We start from the raw sequence: 22182 nt of genomic DNA on the forward strand, positions 1-22182 counted from the left end.
TTGCGATTACCAAATAGCGGGCTTTTGTTATTCACTATTTGGTAATCACAAACACCCATCATTATCGATTCCAAGTGGGCCACAAATAGTCCTCCCTCCTTAATATTCATGAGGTAGGTCTTGTTTTGTAACCCATTGGAATCGGAAAAATCGCAGGGATGGTGATCTGCTGTCGTCTGCAGACCACCAATGTCTGTGATTGCTTTTAAATAAAGCAATGTGTTTTTTTGTTGGTTTGTTTTTTTAATGCAGCCCGTTTTTTAGGTCTCGGTAATATCCGGTCTGCCTTCGGCAGACCGGATGTCCGAGAATTAATGTCAGTAAGAGGGCTGCTTTATCCCTCCCTCTTTTTGGCTCTCCCTCCATTGGCTGGCTTCCTAAATGGAGGCCAGTCATTGGAGGAGAGAGCCATCCCTCCGAATAGGCTCCGTCTTTTTCGGATTTGGGGGCGTCATTTTTGTTGTTCTTTAGCTGGTGACGTAGCCCGTCACTCAGTAGAGCAAAACCACGCCCCCAAATCCGAAAAAAATTGGAAGCTTATGGCCGCCATTTTTCTGCACAGTAAGATGAGGTAGGTCGCCTGCTCCCGCTGTTCGTAGCTCCCGCCCCCCTCCCGCTGTTCTTGGCTCCCGCTGTCCCCCCTCCCATCCCCTCCCGCTGTTCGTGGCTCCCGCTGTGGTAGGCCGCCTGCTCCCGCTGTTCGTAGCTCCCGCCTCCTCCCGCTGTTCATGGCTCCCGCTGTCCCCCCCCCTCCCGCTATAGTAATGTGTATCTAGCTCAATAATGTCTTATTCAACAGACCCGTTGACAGCCCCACTCTTCCATTTGAAGTGTGCTTCTTCTGTAATTTTCATGTTTCCATAACTCACTCTTTGTCGTCGGCCCCTCCCCCCTCCATTTAGTAGAAGGACGGCCCTCTGCGCAGGAATCGGCGGGCCCTCCACTTGTGATGTAAGCGCCGCACCCCCCACCGCCTTCTGAAATCACATCCCCGCACCAAAGCCGCTCCTTCTGTGTCAGAAATGAAAATAATAATGGGAAATAAATATCCGGCTGCGGTTTTACAATGGAAGCCCCGGGCTAGCAATGCGCAGAGGAACCGAGGAAAAGCGTGAGAGTAAATTCGGAGCCAGCCTCACGCGCAGAAACTGCCCTCTCTGGATGTATTCCCTCTAAACCCTCCCCAGGTCCCTGGTTCCCATTTCCTGGTGCCCCGACCGGCGCAGGCGGCTGCCTCGGGGCCCACGGTGCATCAGGTGCTGCGCCGTGTCTCAGTCACTGTCTGCCGTCAGCGAGCACAGGGTTCGCGCTGACTCTGACTGGGGTGCTGGGAGGAGCCTGGCAGAGACTCCGTGTGTGGCCCCTCACCGCTGCCTGTCAGTCCACCTCCGGAGGGATGTACATGTGAAGAGAATCCCACTCCCTGCACAGACCCCTCTAGTTTTGTTCACCTGGTTGGATCCACACCTGCTCACATGGCAAGGTGCCACCCGAGTGTCCACTGTCTCACCGGCGTCAGACACCTGGGCCCATGCCTCTCCTCATCTCCACAGTGCCACAAGACTTATGTCGCTCCGTCTGAGGCAGACATCTGGGACATCTGCCCGAATGCATGTCTCGCCAGTGGCAGACTCCCTTGGCACAGATCCACCCTGGTTCTTGGACACCTGTCTCTCAGATGTCAGACCCCTTGTTAAAAATTAATGTGAGATATTACTAGCGATACAGACAATTCGGCACTCGCACAATCATTGACACGTTATTCTTTTTTAAAACATATCTGAAGCATGGGCCATTGGAAGATTGTTAATCCTCATATAATGAAATCGTGGGCATCTGTCTGTCGCGTGTCAGAAGCACTAAACCCGTGTCTCACTAATGTCAGTCTCCCTGGCCCATGTCTCTTGGACCTTTGTCTCCGAGGCCACAGACCCCCGAACCCATGCCCCACTAGTCTCAGGTCCTCTGCCCCGTCCTCCTCCATGACACATTTAATGGGTCCCCGGGCCCAGGTTTCTGCGGTGTAAGCCCCCCCCCGCCCCCCCACACACATCTCTCTTCAGTGTCAGCCACCCGGACCCCTGCCTCTCATTTCTTTTTCTGCTCCTGACTTTCATCCCTCGGAGCGCCGTGGGTGAGAGGGCGAGCCGGCTGTGAGGAGGTGCCTGGAGGATGCCCGAGGGACCAGGTGGGTGCCGCGCTCGTCTCTGCTGTGTTTCCACAATGCCAGGAGGTCCACCGTCATCGGCCACGGCGTCACTCTCAGGTTGGAGTCCTCGGCCACCTTCCAGTCTCTGCTCATCGAGGACGGAGGTAAGGGTGGCACCAGGGGGCACGAGCGAGGGCAAATGGGCATTTGTGCGTAACCGGACACGGCGAACGCCGGGGAGAGGGGGTCAGTGTGCCGTGGAGGGCAGTGCATGGAAGAAACTGGGAAAGAGCATGGCACCAGGGCTGAAGGCTTTGCTTGAAGGAGCTAGTTAGTGGGTGGCATAGAGAGTGGCGCATGCCAGCGCGCATAAGGAGGTGGCAGTGCATGTCAGGGTGTGAAGGGCGGAGGCTGGAGCCAGGCGGTCCAAGTCGGAATGTGACCCCACTTAAGTGTCCCCAGCAATAAAATACAAGGCACTAAAAGGGTCAGAACGGTAAAACGGGCCCTTGCCCTCTATCCCATGCATACACTGGGTCCTTGCTTAGGTGGTTTTCAGTGCTCGGCACCAGCACTTAGTTGCCAACAGTGGTCTTGTAAGACTCTGCCACATGGTTGCGCTGTCTGTCTGATTTAAAGATGAGCACAACAACACTTGTTTATTAATTAAATATACATGAAAAATTACTATAGACTGCCACCCAAGACGCTCTTTGGGGGCCTGGAATAGGCTGAATTGTCACATTTATAGGCGTGTGATAAAGACCTAAACTCAATTCTATCATCTCCCAATCAACACTGCTGGTTTTCTTCCTTCTTCTATCCCTCCATCACTTCTTCACCGGAAGTTAAAAAAACTCACGTTGCAGTTAAAACGAAAAAGTTATGCCCTGTACAGCGTTCTATACTCCAAATGTCTAACTATCAACAACTTTAATGATATGGTGGTGAACAAAATGTCCGCAGTGATGCGCAATATGGCAAATAAGGGAATATGCTTATGAAACTCGAAACCATAATGTGTGCTTAGATTCACATACTATAATGAATCATAGAATGCAGATCAATATATGTTTCTAATAGTCACAATCATTTTGCTTTAATATAAAATGAGCATTTTAATGGTTGAGGACTCTAACATTGCTCTCATAAAGGTTTTGGATGTTGTTTTTGTGTGGCTCGTTAAGGTGAGCAGCCCTGAGAGGCGCAGCCATGTCCCCCTTGGGGGACCCAGTGGCGCGCGGTGCTCCGAGCAGGATGGTGTGTCATTGTACACTGGTGCAGTCGCTGCACTGCTCTCCGAGGGTGACGTGCATTGAGACCGCCTATTACTGTCAGTGTTTGTTCTATTTAGCATCCACAATGAACCCCTACTATGATTTGCATTTTCGATCGCAGTTTCAGAATTAGCAAACAGTTGGTCCCATTGCGATTGCCCTCCGGATCTGGTATGCACTCACACATTTTGCTTCAAAAAGGAAAGGAAAACATTTACTTTAACATTTTTAAGATTAGGCAGTAGTCCGTGGGGCCACTGCCTGCTCTTAAACAAATGTTTTTACGTACATTTACAAAGGGGATCGTGTCTCTTGGGAACCCCTTCCCTTATCCGAATTGGTGACCACCTAAAATAAATAAATAGTAGTATTTGTAAAGTGCACAGCTACCTCCGGAGAGGTGTCCCCGCGCTGGGGACTGTCTGGAAGATTAAGGGCCATATGTATCATCAACCTGATTTGCGATTCTCAAATAGTGATTTTTACGAAATCGCTATTTGAGAATCGCAAATAGGTATGTATGTACAAAATCTCCTTTTTTTGCGATTCCTTAAAATTCCTTAATTGCGCTTAGCAAATTGCGAATCGCAATTAAGGAATACTTTCCCATTCATTTCTATGGGCCAGGAGGCCCATAGGAATGAATAGGAAGTTATTCATAATTTGCGATTCACAATTTGCTAATCGCAAATTGAGAATAATTTCAAGGGTGCAGGATTGTCCAAAGGACACCCTGTTGCACCCCTGAAATATGCATGGGTGCACATGTGGCGCACATACATGCCCTAAGGGCATGTATGTGCGTCACAGGGGACTTTGAAAAATGCAAAAATGTGCATTTTTCAAGGAATTCGCAACTTACCACCAACTAGAAGTTGGTGGTAATTTGCGATTCCTTAAGGACATTTTGCAATTTTTTTTTGCTGCATACATTGCATTTAAGTAATCACAAAATTTGCGATTCCTTAAATGCAATTGAAAAATAAGGAATTGCAAATTTTGCGATTCCTTGTTTTGCACCAGATTTAGCTTTGTACATACCATTTAGCAAATTCGCATTCGCAAAGGCCGAAATTCTGTGAATTTCGGCCTTGGCGAATGCGAATTTCCTTGATACATATGGCCCTAGCGAGATATTGCCCAGAGTCACATGGGGCTGGGCTAACCTGCGCCGGGGATCAAACCGTGAAACCCGTGGTCCGGAGTCAGGCACCCTGGTCGCTGCGCCACACTTAAAGGTCGCAAAACATTCACACATACCACCGGTATTCGGTATTAGGAAGGGACTACCTTACACGCCTCTTCTTATCGCAAACACACAACACAAAAACAATAGGTTACCAAATCACAAAATAGGGCTTTATTGCAAAAATGCATTTTTGCTGTCCCAAACGGCCCCGTTCTAGAAATCGGGCCAATTACGACCTCAAAAAAAGTTTGTGTATCTGACCCTTAGTTCTGAGTTCAGTAGATGTGGAGAAGATTGGCATATATGCATCCAATTCGCGGTGCCAGTGAAGTTATTGCTTTTGTGCCTTCTGTTTTTGAAGAGTTCAAGAGGGGTGGGAAACGCACACCAATGTAGAACAATTAATCAACTGTATACTATCTTCAACAAAGTTTAAATACAACGGTGCCACAGTGTGACACTTGCTGTCTGTCAAGTGTTAAAATACAAAAGGATTGAAATGCTGCCGAGCACGACAGCAAAACATTGTGCACTGTGCAGTAAGGTGATCCAATAGGACCCTATTCAAAATCATCAAACAATTATCCACTTCGAGTGACAATCAAAACATATTGATACGAAACTTCAAGTAACTTTATGTATAGAGAATGTACAATTTGAAACGAACAAAACAGTTATCATCATTTGAAGCATAAAGATCCTTGGATTTAAATTGAACAAAAATGCAAGCTCATTACTTCAAGAGCATTTGAAATAAACAATTCAACAATAAATTCAAATTTGCAATCAATTGTTTCTTGAAACAGCCCGATGCATTTCGGGACAACGAAGTCCCTTCTTCAGGGGAAATCAAACTTAAACACACCACTGACTGCAACTCCATAAATGTTATTTATTGCATCAAATGTCCATGTGGGAAAGCCTACATTGGTAAAACATCTTGTAAACTAAAGATCCGAATCACGGAACACAAGAGTCGAATCCATACTAAAAGCACTACATCTAGTTTGGCCACACGTTGGGAGGAGGCAAAACACACAATAGCCCAACTACGATTTCAAATTGTTGAACACATATCTGTTAAACTAGGTCTAGACATCGATAGGCTTTTACTCCAAGGGGAACTACACTGGATAAGACTACTGGGTACAATGCAACCAGGAGGGCTGAATGATCGGTTTGATATGTCTTGTTTTTTATGAAATCCTGATTTTGCATTTCTTGCATTGACACATTAGGTACCATCATTGTTATCAAATGTTGTTATCTGGTATGTTTTAATATATCTATCACATAGCACTTGTATTCTGATTTATCATACAAATTTTTGATATTCCATGTGTTTACATTTATAATTATCTTGCCTTATGGATCACCTGACAGTTTGACAATTCCTATTGAGGGGACCAGATGTGTTAACATAAATTTTTTAGTCGGAACATGTCACTTATTTTTCTATGATTCTGAGTCTATTTATCTATCACGTTTTATTTTTTGACTTATTTTAATTTACTCACTCCAATTATTTATACCTAATTATTTACACCACATTTCACTCCTCTGTTTTTTTTAGGAACCCTGTTGTAGTCGGTAGCACATATTATAGGCTATTGATACTTTCACCTGGGATTTTATTTTGTGTCACTTAGAGGCCCATCTTCGACTTGTTGCAAGGAGGAAACCATCAGGTTGATGGGTTCCTCACTACCCTGTTTTTTTCAGTCAGGTTTATATAAGCCACTCGGTCTTGTGATAGTGGTCATGGCTTGAACTCTGGACCATTTTTTTTACCCTTTTTTCACCTTTTGTTCCATTAAACCTTTTTTCGGTTACATTAGTCTATTTCAAGATGGCGCCTGTCCTGGGGTCGGGCGAGTCCGCTTTCTTTGCTTATGACCGTTGTGTACATTTTACATCGTGATCGCGTTTAGTGGTTGATGCGGCTGGTGGAAGCAGACGGATTGAGAGTATTGCTGTTTCGAAATGTGAAGAAGCGATAAGAGGGCTTTGAGTTTGTTCATCATTACGTTATTGATACTAGGTTTTGTTTTACTCGTTAAGTAGCAATGGGACTTTAAGTGGTTGTCTCTGTCGTAGGTGACATCGTGGTTACACGCAACGCAGGAGTGGGAACGATTCGGCGGCTTGAATGCCTCTGTTCACTTCCATTTCAGTATTACAAACCTGGTGCTGCATAGTCATTGGTGAGTTTTTTCCTTTTTTGGAACCTCTGTAGAAATGTAGCTTTCTAGGTCTGTCAATAGTGATTTACTTATGGTTTGGTTTCTTCACAGTCATTTTTAACTGTATTGCTTTGATTGGATTTTCCTGTTGAGCCCTTCTACCTGTTCTGTAGGTGGGTGTAACTTTTTGTAGTGTAACTTTTCGAGTGTAACTTTTTTCACGTGACTTTAGCACGATGGCTTAGTGCTCAGCACGGTAGTTAATAAATTTTTATTTTATTTTATTTTTTCTTGCTACAGAAGCCTTGACACGAGTTCAGCCAGTTATTTGACTCTGATTTGGTTTAACTTTGTTGATCCATTCACTTGACATTAGTTTATGTGGTCTATCTTTTAAGTAGGTAGGGGTTACTTCCAGAACATTCATGAGCACTCTTTGTCCTTAGCGTTTTTATAATTTTTTTCATTCTTTCTGAATTTTGGGTATCCACAATCCATTTTTGAATATTTTGCACTGAGTGGTTTCATCAGTCATTTATTTCTGCTATCTCTTGAGCACCTCAGGGATTAATTTGTTTATTTTATTAACACACTCCTTGATCCTCTAGACTTTCACACGTTATAGTACCTAATTCGGGTGGTCTGCCCAGGTAGTTTTATTACACTAGACGAGAGATGTTTTTCTTCTCCTTACAGATTTCCCCTGAAGAAGGGACTTCGTTGTCCCAAAATGCATCGGGCTGTTTCAAGAAACAATTGATTGCAGATTTGAATTTATTGTTAAATTGTTTATTTCAAATGCTCTTGAAGTAATGAGCTTGCATTTTTGTTCAATTTAAATCCAAGGATCTTTATGCTTCAAATGATGATAACTGTTTTGTTTGTTTCAAATTGTACATTCTCTATACATAAAGTTACTTGAAGTTTCGTATCAATATGTTTTGATTGTCATTCGAAGTGGATAATTCTTTGATGATTTTGAATAGGGTCCTGTTGGCCCACCTTACTGCACAGTGCACAGTGTTTTGCTGTTGTGCTCGGCAGCATTTCAATCCTTCTGTTTTTGAAGACACAGCTCACTCAGGCATCGCAGGCTGTCTTAATTGCTTCATGTGCATTGGGTGCAAAGTACAGTGAGCCAGTGGTTGGCAATTACCAGATATGGCTGCACCCAGGAGAGAGCAGATATGCTGATATGTCTAATCTGCTCCTACATGCTCTCTAGTTTGAGGGAGGTGTGTTTATGAACAAACAATTCTCAGCTAACCTTTGCAGGACTGTCGGCCCCACCATTTAGAATCAAGACTTGTACTTTTTAAACGCAGCCTTTCCAAATTTGTTGCCTCCACTCTAAAAGTATGCATGGCATACAGTGGAATTTACTTCAGCACTACGTGCTTTTGAAATCAGTAACCTTTTTAGGTGGAGCCTGGACAGTGCATGCACTGCTCTGCAAGGTATGTCGTTTTCCGCCCACTCTTCGCCCATATTTTTCATTGGCTTGTGTCATTGTCCTTTGTAAATGCTGCTTCTGATTCGTTAATAGGCTTGTTAGTCCCTCCTTAGTACCTTCATGTCTTCATTTGTAATCTCACATGAGGACTGGCCCCTTTACTTCTGTTGTTACACGGAATGTCTTATTTAGTCACTACATGCTTTGCTGCAACATACAATGTGCAATGCGCGCTTTTACTTTCCAAGCAGCCCGGAACAAAGGGGGCCTCTTCTTTTAAATTAAATAGGTCTCGCATTTACAAGCGTTTGAGCTATTGGCATTGTAAATGATAATGCCTTTTATGTATGTTGGACAGGCCTCATGGAAGGCCCCGTCCCTCCCCGCATGGCGGGGCCCGGACCCCTGCCCCTCCTATGTCCTCAACAAGAACCATTCCCGGCGACCCACCAGGGCACCCCACGGCCCGTCACCAACGGGACCCCAGCTCCTGAACCCCCCGGTATCGGCTGGCCCGGGCCCCTTCCAGCACCCCTGCCCCCGGCCCAGCCGCCATTTTGGGCACTACACGACAAGGCCTCAGATCGACCCCAACCCCGGGCCTGGCCAGGTCCCGACATCGAGGCACCACCATCCACCCAGGGGGTGAAGAGACCACTTGGCAGGTCAATGGGAGAAGGAGTGTCGATGGCTCTCCTCCGCCAGGTGTCGATCGCCCCCAGCCTCCCCGGGCGCTGGCTCCACCCCCCTGCTGGGTGTCTGGACTCCCTCATCCCAGACCTCCCGACCTCCAAGTGCGAGGGTCCGGACATCAAAGGGCGCCAGACCTATAACTGGGGCAGCTCCAGAACAGGAAGGCAGTTGTATCCTGGAGTCGAGAGACACCGAGACAAACTCATCTCTGGAGGCCTGCTGGCGCTGCCGGGGCTCCTTCTTATGAACCATCTTCGAAGCCTGCTGGCGCTGCCGCGGCCCTCTTCATCGTGAAACCATCTTCGAAGCCTGCTGGCGCTGCCGCGGCCCTTTTCGTCGTAAAACCATCTTCGAAGCCTGCTGGCGCTGCCGCGGCACATCCTTGCAAACTCCCCAGCTCGAGGATTGCGAACTCCATCTCCAACTGCTCCCGTGCCGGACCGGTACTAAGACTGTCCCGCTACCCCTTTTCCCCAAAGAGACTAGAATTGGCAGGATCCTCGTATCCTGGTCCCGCTGTACCGTTTATCACCTTGCCTCAAGATTTCTATATAAAGTGTGCAGAACTCATCTTTGTGTTGTGTCCATCTGTGGGGGGGGGGTTACTTGTCTGTACGATCACCGGAGAAGGCCCTCACCGGAGGCCTCTCCCCCTGTACTCGGCCGACCCTCCGGGTCTCCGTCTAACAATGTATCGCCCCTGACATGGCCGTTGCCATCACGGATGGCTACAAAATCATCCGGAGGGACAGTACCAACAAGCCCGGAAGAGGAATCTCCATCGTCCACAGGAACACCCTCAGAGTCACATCCAGCACCGAAAAAACTCTCAGCGCCACCGAGCACCTACACTTCCAGATCCACACCGACCCCAAGACCACCCTCAGAGGAACACTCATCTACAGACCACCGGGTCCACGCCCACAATTCAGTGAATCCATCGCCGACTTCGTCAGCACGCACGCCCGCCCTCGCCACCACAGACTACATCCTCCTTTGGGACCTGAACTTCCACCTGGAGAACAACAACGACAACAACACCACCACCCTGCTCGACAACCTCTCCAACTTCGGACTGAAGCAACTAGTGAACACCCCGACTCACCACACAGGCCACACTCTGGACCGCATCTTGTCCACCAGCACCAACGTCACGGTCAGCCACACCACCACTCTCCACTGGACCGACCACCGATGCATCCACTTCTCCTACAAGAAACTCAACGCACACATCCAACCCCCGCAGATCCTCTGAAGATGTTGGAGCAAAGTCACCACTGACCAGCTGACCGCCTCCCTCGCCTAGGGCCCCCCAGCCAGCGCCTCTGACACCAACCCCGCCGCCCGAAACCTCACACAGTGGATCAGCAACTGTGCCGACACCCTCGCCCCTATCAAGAACTCTCAGAACAAGCACAACAGCAGGAGAACCACATGGTTCACCACAGACCTCAAGGACTCTAAGAAATCCTGCTGAACTCTAGAGAAAGCCTTGCGCCAAGAACGGACAGCGGAAAACCTCGAGGCCCTTAAGACCGCCACACGCAGACACCACCAGCTCATCCGCATCGCCAAGAGAACGGTCTTCAGAGAGCGCATAGACAACATCACACCCAACAGCAAGGAGCTCTTCAGCATCGTGAAGGAACTCTCCAACCCAAGCTCCAACTCCAATGACATCCCCCCTCACAGGACCTCTGCGACTCCCTCGCAGCCTTCTTCCACCGCAAGATCGCCGACATACACGACAGCCAGACCCTCCAGCATTTCGCAAAAAAACGCAAAATCAGCTGAAGAGCGCAATGGCCGCGATATTGAACATTATGGCCGCAAAAATGGACTCTGGCAGGCAGCAAAAAAGATGGTGACATCTTATTGGCTGTACGCGCACACGTCACTACGTGGCGCTGTACAGCCGTAATAGCCGCCTGTAGGGATTTATGTCCATGCACTTTGGAAGATGAGGCAAGTCTCCGTGCAAGCCGGGCAGTGTTTAATTTCAGCGAAAGTGCTCTTTCCATATGTATAAATAAAGCCACCTTTCGGAATTATCAAGGAGAGCGCAGGACTTGGTACGTGTAGAATTACAACCTTTCCTCCCCCAGGAAGCTGAGTACTTTAAAGTTCTGCAGAGGAGCGGGGGCTTCTCCTACCCACCCTCCACCCAGCTCCCTGCGACACTTTGCTCTCCCCTCGTCCAAGCTTGCTGAAAGAAAACCGTGACCTCAACAAGCGGTTTTTGCCTTCTCTTAACTTTCCTTCATTCGTTTCCACGTTAAATGGATAAAAAAAATAGGAAAGGAACATTTTGTTGGGAAGGTCATCTTTCTCGGGCATTTTCTGTTCCGACGGCAGCCTCAGGAAGGAAGGAGGTGGGGAGGGGGGGAGGTGGGGGAGTGAGCATTGTTGGTCAGTGGTTCGTGGAGCCCTATGCCCTCCCCCATCCAAGCTTGCTTAAGGAAGCCCGTGACTTCAGCAAGCGGTTCTCATCTCTCCATCATTCGTTGCCTTGTGAAATGGATCCAAAAAAAGAAAGAAGCATTTTGTTGGAAATGTTGTCTTTCTCTGGCATATTCTGTTCGAGCTGCAGCTTCGGGACGGCAGGGGTAAATAAATAAAAGATACAATACAATACATGGGAAATAACTGCATGCAACTAGACATAGTGTTTGCAAAGTTTTTTCTGTCACATGCAAAGACATTAGCACCACTTCACAGAGTGGGCCAGTTAATAGCGCTGTCGTTTTAAACTCTTTCCTGTAGAGCATTGTTGTATGTAGAGAGGGTGAGGACATGATGTCTCCATGGCCAGGGTGTCTCCAACATCTCCATCGTCCGGGGTGTCTCTGACGTCTTCATGGTCAGTGGGGTCTCTGACGTCTCCATGGTCAGGGACGTCTCTGGGGTCTATTGTGCTTGCATGAGCCTATGCTCCTGGAATGTTACCACAAAGGAGAATATAGCAAAAAAAATCAAATAAAGTTTATAATGCCTATTGCATAGTTACATAGTCTGCTAAATCAGTTTGCATAGATTTAAGGCTGAAAAGGAATGATAAAGAGTAAAAGAAAGTGCCGCAATAATGCCGCTAAATTTCCATTTTTGTGCCGCTAAATTCCAATTTTTGTGCCGCTAAATTAGCAAATCTATGCCGCTATATCCTGGGGGGTCTGTCGCTTTGCAAACCAGACGCCTCCACCAGCCGCAGAACCAACGCCCCCTACCGCCCTCCCCAGTCGCTGGACCCCCGTCAACACCGAAGATGCCACCCAGATCATGAACACCATCCACTCCGGCTCTCCATCCGACCCATGCCCTCACCACATCTTCAACAAAGCAGACACCATCCTCGCACCCCACCTCCGAGACATCATCAACAGCTCCTTCGAATCTGCCACCTTCCCTGAGAGTTGGAAACACGCTGAAATCAACGCCCTCCTTAGCAAGCCGACAGCAGACCCCAAGGACCTCAAGAATTTCCGGCCCATCTCCCTGCTCCCCTTCCCGGCGAAGGTCATCGAGAAAGCAGTCAACAAGCAACTGACCAACTTCCTCAACCAACGGCTCCCTCGACCCGTCCCAGTATGGCTTCCGCAGCAACCACAGCACCGAGACCGCCCTCATCGCCGTCACCGACGACATCAGAACCCTGCTAGACAACGGAGAAACCGCAGCCCTCATCCTCCTAGACCTTTCAGCTACCTTTGACACAGCCTGCCACCGCACCCTAAAACATGTCTCCACAACACAGGGATCCAGAAAAAGGCCCTAGATTGGATCTCCTCCTTCCTCACCGATAGAACCCAGAGAGTCCGCCTACCCCCAAGATCTGCGGCGTACCCCAAGGCTCTTCACTCAGCCCGACGCTCTTCAACATCTACATGAGCCCCCTCGCCGACATCGTCCGCGCACACGACCTCAACATCATCTCCTACGCCGACGACACCCAGCTGATCCTCTCCCTGACCAAAGACCCAGTCACCGCCAAATCCAACTTCCAAGTAGGAATGAGGGCCGTCGCCGAATGGATGAAGATTAGCCGCCTGAAACTGAACACAGACAAGACGGAGGTCCTCATCCTTGGACCATCCCCCTCCGCCTGGAACGACTCCTGGGTGCCCGCCGGCCTGGGAACAGCACCAACTCCCACCGACCACGCACGCAACCTTGGGTTCGTCCTTGACTCATCGTTCACTATGACCAAGCAAGTCAACGCCATCTCCTCCTCCTGCTTCGACACACTCCGCATGCTACGAAAGATCTTCAAATGAATCCCCACGGAAACAAGAAGGACTGTCACCCAAGCCCTCGACTATGGCAACGCACTCTATGCAGAGACAACGGCCAAGCTACAGAAAAGACTACAACGCATACAGAATGCCTCTGCACGCCTCATCCTGGACATCCACAGCCACATCACCACCCACCTGAGAGACCTGCATTGGCTCCCCGTCAACAAGAGGATCACGTTCAAGCTCCTCACCCACGCACATAAAGCGCTCCACAACGCCGGACCCGAATACCTCCACAAACGCCTCTCGTTCTATGCCCCGACTCGCCAACGCCGCTCAGCCAACCTCGCCCTCGCCACCGTACCACGCACCAGAAGAACAACAACAGGCGGCAGATCTTTCTCCTACCTCGCCGCCAAGACCTGGAACTCCCTCCCCACCCACCTCCGACTGACCCAAGACCTTCTCACCTTCAGGAGACACTTCAAGACCTGGCTGTTAGAGCAGTAGCAGCACCCTCCCCCCACCCTCAGCGTCTTGAAACCGTCACGGGTGAGTAGTGCGCTCTATAAATGTACTGATTGATTGATTGATTGATTGATGTATATGTTAATTATCAAAACAGATAAATGGCAATTTCATTTGCAATTCCAATAGCGTAAACTCTCGCAAATGCAAGACATATGGCATTGCAAATGCTTGTTAGAAAATGTCACAAGATGAAGGCAGATCAGTCTGGCTCCTTGATAGGTATGTCATGCAAATGAAACTTTCAGAGGCACTGGCCTGTTAGGCAGATTAAGACCAAAAATAAAAAAAGGAAGCTCAGGCAACATTGCACACCCTTTAAAACATAAAAACACCTTAGCAAAGCAAAGCCTACCTTTTGGCCTCGCTGCTGTCTTTGTGACCCATAGGACCAACGGCAGCAAAGGCAATTTCAGGGAAGCCAAAGGGCAAGCGGAGGGTAGCATCAGCCGCCACTGGCTGAATTTAACTTGTGTTCTTGTATAGGGCAGACTAGGTTGGCCTTATTTGCCTTTTTCGGACTTATTTTTCTTTGGATTTTTATCCATTGGTAGAGCATCCAACAACTTCGGAATATGCATTGTAAACTCTCCACCTTGTCTCTGTACGTGGTCACATGGCATCACTATTTGCTGTGACTTTGCCAAGTCTGATTTGTTTTGATTTTTTTGGCATCACATTATTCTTTGTTTAGAATGCCTCAAAGTGCTCTGGATTGCCAGTTTAAAGCATAATTTTGGTACTACAATAACACAATTGTATAAGTATCGAATTCATTGTAGTCCTCAAAGCCTATGTTCATGGCATGTGACAATGCAGTATCTTGACATACTCCAACAATGTGCCCCTATGGCTTGTAAATTGTAAGTCTCTATTTGAAGATACATCCGGTGCAGATCTCATGCCAGGACACCTTAGCGCTCCCAATGAGTGCCAGACACCCTGTCTCGAGAACAGAAACTAGGCTACAAGAAATTGGACCAACTACTCTTCTACAGGTGGCCAGTGCCAATGAGAAGTAAGACCAGCATTTCAGAAAATGGAGGTAAAAGTGTAGACGTCTTGTTACACATTTGTTGGAAGACTAGGAAGTGACTGAGGAGGAAGGTAAAACCAAGACCAGCCTACTAATATGAGTGTTAGAGAGCTGTGCAGCTCTGTTAATGGCTCCTAGGCCTCTGTAGATAGTCACAGGTGGGAGAGTGGCTTGAGGCACACCCTTCCTCATTTCCAACACTCATTAAAGTTTCTCAGGGAGGGCAAAGCCGAACCATCTGTTAACCAAACACTTATGTGAGTTGCAGTATATATTCTCTTTCTATTGAGAAGTTACATTTCATGTATTATGATAACTGTTTTTATTTTGTTCAAGCCCTTAAAATGTTGCATAAGTTTATAGGTGTTGGATAGGTATTTCTTGCTGGCAGATTAATGTTCAGTGATGCTGCTACTACTTGCATATAGTGCCATCAGTTGGATTTGTTTTACTTGTTGCACTACTTACTTAACTGAGTTGTCCGCACTTGCTTAGATTATCAGCTTCTATATAACTCCTAGAAAAAACAATCTTGAGAGTTGTAAAATTCTATTTAAATCTGAGTTTAGGTGGAAGCTGGCCCTTACCAGCCAGGCCAAAGATGACGAATAGGCTAATCTGTCTCTGTGCATTTGCTACTGCACACATCTGTGCAAAGCCACCTCGGTAGGAAATGAGAGGTTAGGATCAAATAACAGGTTCCATTTTAAATTTGGACATTGCCTTGGGAACAAATTTCAAGTCAAAGCACTATGCAGTGAAAAAATATATATACATATATGGGATCCCCCCTTGCCAAAGAGCCCTAACTCCACCTATTGCCTAGCCAACATAACCAGCTTAAAAAAACAGTTTGGGACAATTCTCTTATCAGTTTCATTCACCCAAAGTGCCCAATGTACAGTACAAGGAAGCACCAAATGAAGTTCTGCACATTGAAAAAACATTCAGGAATCTAGCAGAAACCCCCACAGATTTGCCTGGACTGCCTCTCCGTCCTCCTACTTAACCGTGAAGCTTTATGATAGAACCTGCAGAGCTGAAGGGGCTAACCTCCGTTGAAACGGTCTTCTAAACACTGCAAAACAAGGTTTGCCTCTCCGCCCCAGGGTAGATCTCCTTATCCCCAGGTCCACCCTGAACATATGCCCATTGGCAAATAATTGCACCAAGCAGAACCTCACCAGTGGGCTTATGCCACCGAGGCCAGGCTTTAAAGTAATCCTTGATTCTTAAGACCTTCCAACTTCTAAGCTTTTAGGTGCACCTTTCCTACCGTCTCACAGAATAAAGGAGGCAAGGGTCTACTCCTGCCTCACTTGTAACTGTTGTAGCAAGTGAACACACAACATACCATTCAAGCAAGACCCCCAACTGCCCGCAGAACGGCCCCTCTACTGATACAAGACAACTGGTGCATAATCTGGAAGTGGCCGAGGGAACAGTGGGAATGACAGGAACACCTTAAGCAGAACCAAAGACCAGGGTCATAACCTATCTGACACAGATTCTCTTCTGAGAACCATCCGTAAATATTAAACAGGAGAACATCCTTTCGGGAGGCGTTTGTTCCAGAATTGGACATCCAAACATACTGGTCTATTACCAAGCGCCTATAACGAATATGGTATGATGGGAAGTGTCAATTTAAGCTGTCTATCACGACATTATTCATCCCTCTGAAGTATACTGCCAACAATGAGAGCAAGCTTTCTCAGTCAAGTACCCCTTCAAAATGGTACCATCTAACAGCAAGTTCCCTAATGTTTGGTGTAGGTGTGGGTCTGAACCACAATTTCTCTACAATAAGCAGTGGATTTAAATGGAATGAGGATTGAAGGACTGGGTTCTTTGGACCCAGCGGTGCCAGGGCACAACACCTGAAACCTTCGTGGGTAACCTGTTCCGGCGTACAAGTCACAGAGACACGGGACACTTCCTTCGGCGTCAAAGAGTCAAGGTTTATTTACTGCAGGGAACACAGAAATCACAGGAAGTACATCGAGTGTAGTTCGGGGAGACTGCTTCAAATTGTATTTGTGGATCGCTCCTTTTATACAGTTTTTACCCATAGGATAACATGATACACAATAGTTTACAACCTGGTTCCCACAAGTCGCTCTCAGAGGGGTCGCTTAGATCACTTTGAAACACACAAGATCCGGAACATAAGTGCGGAAACATTTGGCGGTTCCCAACTGTAAAAACCCATCTTCCCACCATTAGCAAATTCCAATCAGCAGTAAAGTAGATCGAAATAGGAACGAAGACAGGTGCAGAGGAAGACGGAGACAGTAGGGAGATCGGAAAGGGTGTAAAAGGGGAGTGTCGAGAAGCACGAGATACAGGCATCAAAGGGACGTGCCTAATGAGATGCACGACTGAGACAATAAGCCCGTGCGGCAAGATGAGCCTCGAGCGGCGCCATCTGCCTTACAGTAGCATCCCCCTCGTCATAAAGACACTTACAAAGAACATGCGTCTTCCGCCATATCTTGGGAGTCCCAGGGTCGCGAAGCGGACAGCGTCCGTTCGCTGGCTACTTGAGGGCAAGAGACAAAATGGATGCCGTATCTAAGATGGAACCCGTGGGTACAGATGACAAACCCACATAACAAACGAACGGTTTAAGTTAGCACAGCGAAACTGCGCACACTTACAAAACTCGTCGTTTGCGGTTCATAGATACTAGACTCGACCATATTCGTGCGAGTTAAAAACACCACTTACAATTGTCACGGAACCTCAGACGCTCCTTTTGCCCTCATGTAGGCAAGCACTAGTCGGAATCATACTCGATATTCATCAGACCATCAAGATGTCGTTGCAGCATAGCTCTGTCCAACCGAGTCCCCTTGGTAACAGATGGTTGTCTCATACACGTTGTAGCACAGAGGCCACATAAGGCAGGACCACACTGCACACAAAGGCAACACGTGAACAGGAACACTACCACAACCCCGATGATCGTCAGAATCTTCCAACCCCAAGTCGACATCAGGCCCCAAAACCAACCAAGTAGCGTCCAATCCCCTACATCCACGTGTATGGATTCGGAGATCTTGTGCAACTTCGAGATGGCTTGATAGACAGTAGGAGCATTATCTGGAATGAAAATGCAACAGCTCGAATGGATCACTTTACATACCCCACCGCGATCTGCCAAGACGACATCTAAAACCATACGGTTTTGCAACGTCATAAGTCTCTCCGCCTGAAGTTCTGTGGTGATATTACCAAGGGCACTGGCAGTAATGTTAGCTGTCAATTCTACCACTCGAGTCAAATGTCTCAGGTTCCTACTATTAACCATAGGTCCCCAAAACGGGAGGAAACCCTTGAAAAAGTCTCCTGCCTCTTGACCGGCAGTATCCTCTTCGCTAATTACGCCTCGTACAACTCTAGTCTTATGATAATCGGCATCTACAGTAAACGTCGGAGGCAACAGATTTGCAACAAAACATGAGCCCATGAAGTCTGCGGGCAACCATGTGTATGCACGATCATGACAGATAAAGTATGTACCCTTGGCAGCCAGAAACACAGGGGACGGGGACATTGGCAAAACGTAACTTTCAGTGCAAGCACTTACTCCAAGTGAGGCTTGCGAGCCACGACCCACAAGACAAAGATTACCAGTGTGGGGTACGACCCATATTGGAGACGAGCTTTTAAGCTGCTTTTCATTGGTGAACGTACTATATTCCCCTCTACTTAGGACCCTATAGGCTTGCACCTCTTCTTTAGGGATAAGAAAAGCATCATGGATCTCATCTTCCATATCCTCTATTGCCATCGATAGCACCCACTGATACGAGGTAGGACCAGAGTTGGGGGAACGTTGTTCTGGAGTGGGGTGGAAACCCAGTGCGCTTCGAAGCATTGTTTGAAATGCTCGAGCTGACCCTTGGGAACTATACGGTAACACCAGATATGGAATTCCCTTACCCGTAGTATGTGGCATCAGCCCACACACCCAACAATTAGTAGTGTTAACCACTAACTGATGCTGATGGAGGAGCTGGATAAAGGAATTGTTGCGGAATTCTACACGTCTAGCCTGTTCGTGTTCCGGTAACATATGAAAGGAATGAGGAGAAGCGGTAGAAGTAAGATTAGGGTAAGGAGTAGGAGTAGGGGTAGGAAGTAAGAAGTAAGACATAGTGTAATACACCCCACCCGCCAAAAATGCAGAAGCAGTTAAAAACAAAACAAACAACTGGGATACAAAACATTTCGTACGACTAAGTTTCTGCAGCTTGACTCTATATGCCTGAGCTCCTTCCAAATCATTCAGCTTCGAAAATGCCATTTCCCTACGACCGTCCGCAACGTTTCTTGACGCACTTCGTTCTGTGCAGCAATAGTCAATCCCCAGGAGTTCCTAGGAACCGACGGTCTTTAACCTAGTGTCAAGACCTACTGTCCAGAAGGAAGTACGCGCGCGGCCCTACGGCCCTCAATACACAATATGTATTTTATTTAGCACAATTTTTCAGCTGTGGAAGGAAAAGATACAAGGAAGGATATATATATATATACAAGACAATTTTCAATGATACGAATGTTCAAAGTTGATCATGGGAAACGAAGATATTGCAGTTATCAATTTCAGCAAAGCAAGAAAATTTTATTTGTCCTTAGTATGAGAACGCAGAGAATATCGATGTTTCCCTGGACGTGTCTGCTCGTCGAACAAAGGATCCGTTGAAGAGACAGCGTCCTGTTGATTAATTGGTTGATTTGATCTTGAGTCTTTTGCTGACAAATGTTCAACAGTGGCTTTCTGCTGCGCTGAGTGTTCACCAACAAGCTGTGCGTCGCCAAAAGGTACAAACGCCGGCAATGTTTCTGTTTCTGTTGACGCAATGCCTTTCCTCACCCACGGGTCTGCCGGTAAAGGAATAGGGACTCGCTTACAATGGGTAGCATGTACCCAATTCTTCCGCCCCTCAAGACGAACGGCAGTCCTCGTGGCCAGGAGCACCTGGAAAGGTCCAACAAAGCGGGGGTCCAGATTCTTCTTGCGTGAGAAGTTACGGGTAACTACCCAATCACCGGGCTGGAGCTGGTGGCCTGGACCCTCCGTCTGCGTCGGCAAGGCGTCGTAAACCTGTTGATGAATTAACCTCAGTTTAGCAGTCAAGTCATGTAAGTAGTCAATCAACATCGGATACTCAAGATCAACGAATATTCCTGGCCTAGGAACCCCCCACACATTCGCAGGACGGCCGAACACTATTTCATAGGGACTGAGCCCTATTCGGGAGTGTACAGTCGCCCTAGTTGACAGTAATGCTAGAGGCAAAGCATCAGGCCACGAAAGTCCAGTCGTAGCTTGAATCTTCGCTAATTTTAGTTTAAGGGTGCCATTGTACCCTTCAACCAATCCAGCTGACTGGGGATGATTGGCGCTATGGAATTTCTGATTTATTCCAAGGCCCTTACACACACTCTTCATCACACTTCCAACAAACTCACTTCCGTTATCTGACCACACGACTCTAGGCATTCCATACCGAGGAAAGTATTCCTTCAGTAGGATTTTCGCAGTAGACAAAGCAGTATTGTCTTTGAGGGGATAGGCCTCGATCCATCGGGAGAATGCGCAAACCACAACCAAAACGTATTTCAGGTTATTGCATCGCTCCATATGGATGAAGTCCAATTGGATCACCTCAAAGGGATACAAAGGAGGAGCAAAACTGCCAGGGGGAGTTGGGGTTCCTTTGCCAGGATTGTATATTATACACACCATACAATTCTTCACCAAACGTTCAGCACACTTAGTAATTCCATCATTCTTCCACACATCAGCCAACAACTTGCAAATACCTTTCGCGCTAATATGTGCTAACCCATGTGCCATTTGCACAACGGCCAGTACATACGCATCAGGCAACATCCATCTTTTCTGATCTGACAAATCAATCCAGCAACCATTCACATCCAACCTTCCCGTACTTTCTTTCCACTTCATCTTTTCAGTGTCGGTGGCCTCATTCTGAATTGCTTTCACACTCTCTATAGTATTCTCACACATACTTGATTCTGTAGGCCACCTAACCGAATTCGTCACATACATTCGAGTGCTAAGGTTCCGGGCAGTCTCCTTAGCAATCTCATCTGCAAACGCATTACCACGACCAACATCATCCGTCACTTTACGATGCGCACTACATTTAACAATTGCAACTTGAGCAGGCAAAGTCAATGCATCCAAAAGATCGTTCACAAGCTGGCCATGCTGTATTTTCGTGCCATGTGACGTCAAGAAACCACGTTCTCGCCACAATCGTCCGAAACTATGCGCTACACCGAAAGCATACTGACTATCGGTGTACACATTCACACGTTTACCTTTTGCTAATACACATGCTCTAGTAAGAGCGATCAGCTCTGCAGCTTGGGCAGAATTCTGATTCAATCTCGCAGTCTCAACAACAGTATTCAACGTCACAACAGCATAAGCAGTAGTCACATCACCATTCGGCAATTTAAAACATGACCCATCCACATACAGGATGCCATCCGGGTCTTCCAATGGGGTGTTTTTAAGGTCCACACGACCTTTTGTTTCTTCCTCTGTCCGCAAGTAACAGTCATGTTCTGTTACTGCATCTGACTCTGCACTAATTGGTAACAAAGTTGCCGGATTTAGGACATTACAACGTTTTATCTGAATGTGGCTTGCCAAGAGCGTCAATTCGTACCCAGATAACCTCGCACTCGTCAAGTGCTGAGTTTTCGTTCGATTCAAAAGAGTATCGACTGCATGCGGAACCATCACCGTAAGCATATTATCCATGACCAATCCTGCTGATTGTCGGATGGAGACCGCAGCTGCCGCAGTTGCTCTCAAACAACTCGGCAATGCTCTAGCTACTGGGTCTAAGGTCGAGGAAAAATATGCACATGGACGTTGCTTACCACCAAAAGGTTGCGTTAAGACGCTTAAAGCACAACCTTCCCTCTCGTGAACATATAACGTGAACGGTTTACTGTAATCAGGGGTACCTAACACAGGAGCCGAACACAATGAATCACGTAATTCAGAAAAACTTTTCTGACATTCTTCCGTCCATGGTAAAGGAGTCGAAACATCCTTGCACGTAAGAGCCACCAATGGTTTCGCTAGCAATGAAAAATTAGGAATCCACTGCCTGCAGTACGATGTGATACCTAGAAAGGCACGCACATCTCTTTGGGTTTGTGGCACAGCCATGCGCGCAATCGCTGCAATTCTCTCTGGGGTCAATCTCCTTCCCTCCTTTGACAATAAGTGGCCTAGGTAGGTTACTTCTTGACAACAATATTGGAGTTTAGAAGGTGACACCTTGTGATTTAACTCACAGAGATGTTGCAGCAACGACACTGTAGCAATTTTGCAAATGTCCTGAGTATCAGCAGCCACCAATAAGTCGTCGACGTATTGGATTAAA

General features: G+C 47.3%; 1 protein-coding gene across 1 annotated transcript in view; it reads left to right on the forward strand.

The window, feature by feature from the left end:
* The window catches only part of PM20D1 (peptidase M20 domain containing 1), a 220322-nt gene that overhangs the window by 59207 nt on the left and 138933 nt on the right, over window positions 1-22182 (forward strand). The gene's annotated exons all lie outside the window — the stretch shown is intronic.

This window comes from Lissotriton vulgaris, chromosome 5, assembly GCF_964263255.1.
Source record: "Lissotriton vulgaris chromosome 5, aLisVul1.2, whole genome shotgun sequence".
Taxonomy (NCBI): domain Eukaryota; kingdom Metazoa; phylum Chordata; class Amphibia; order Caudata; family Salamandridae; genus Lissotriton; species Lissotriton vulgaris.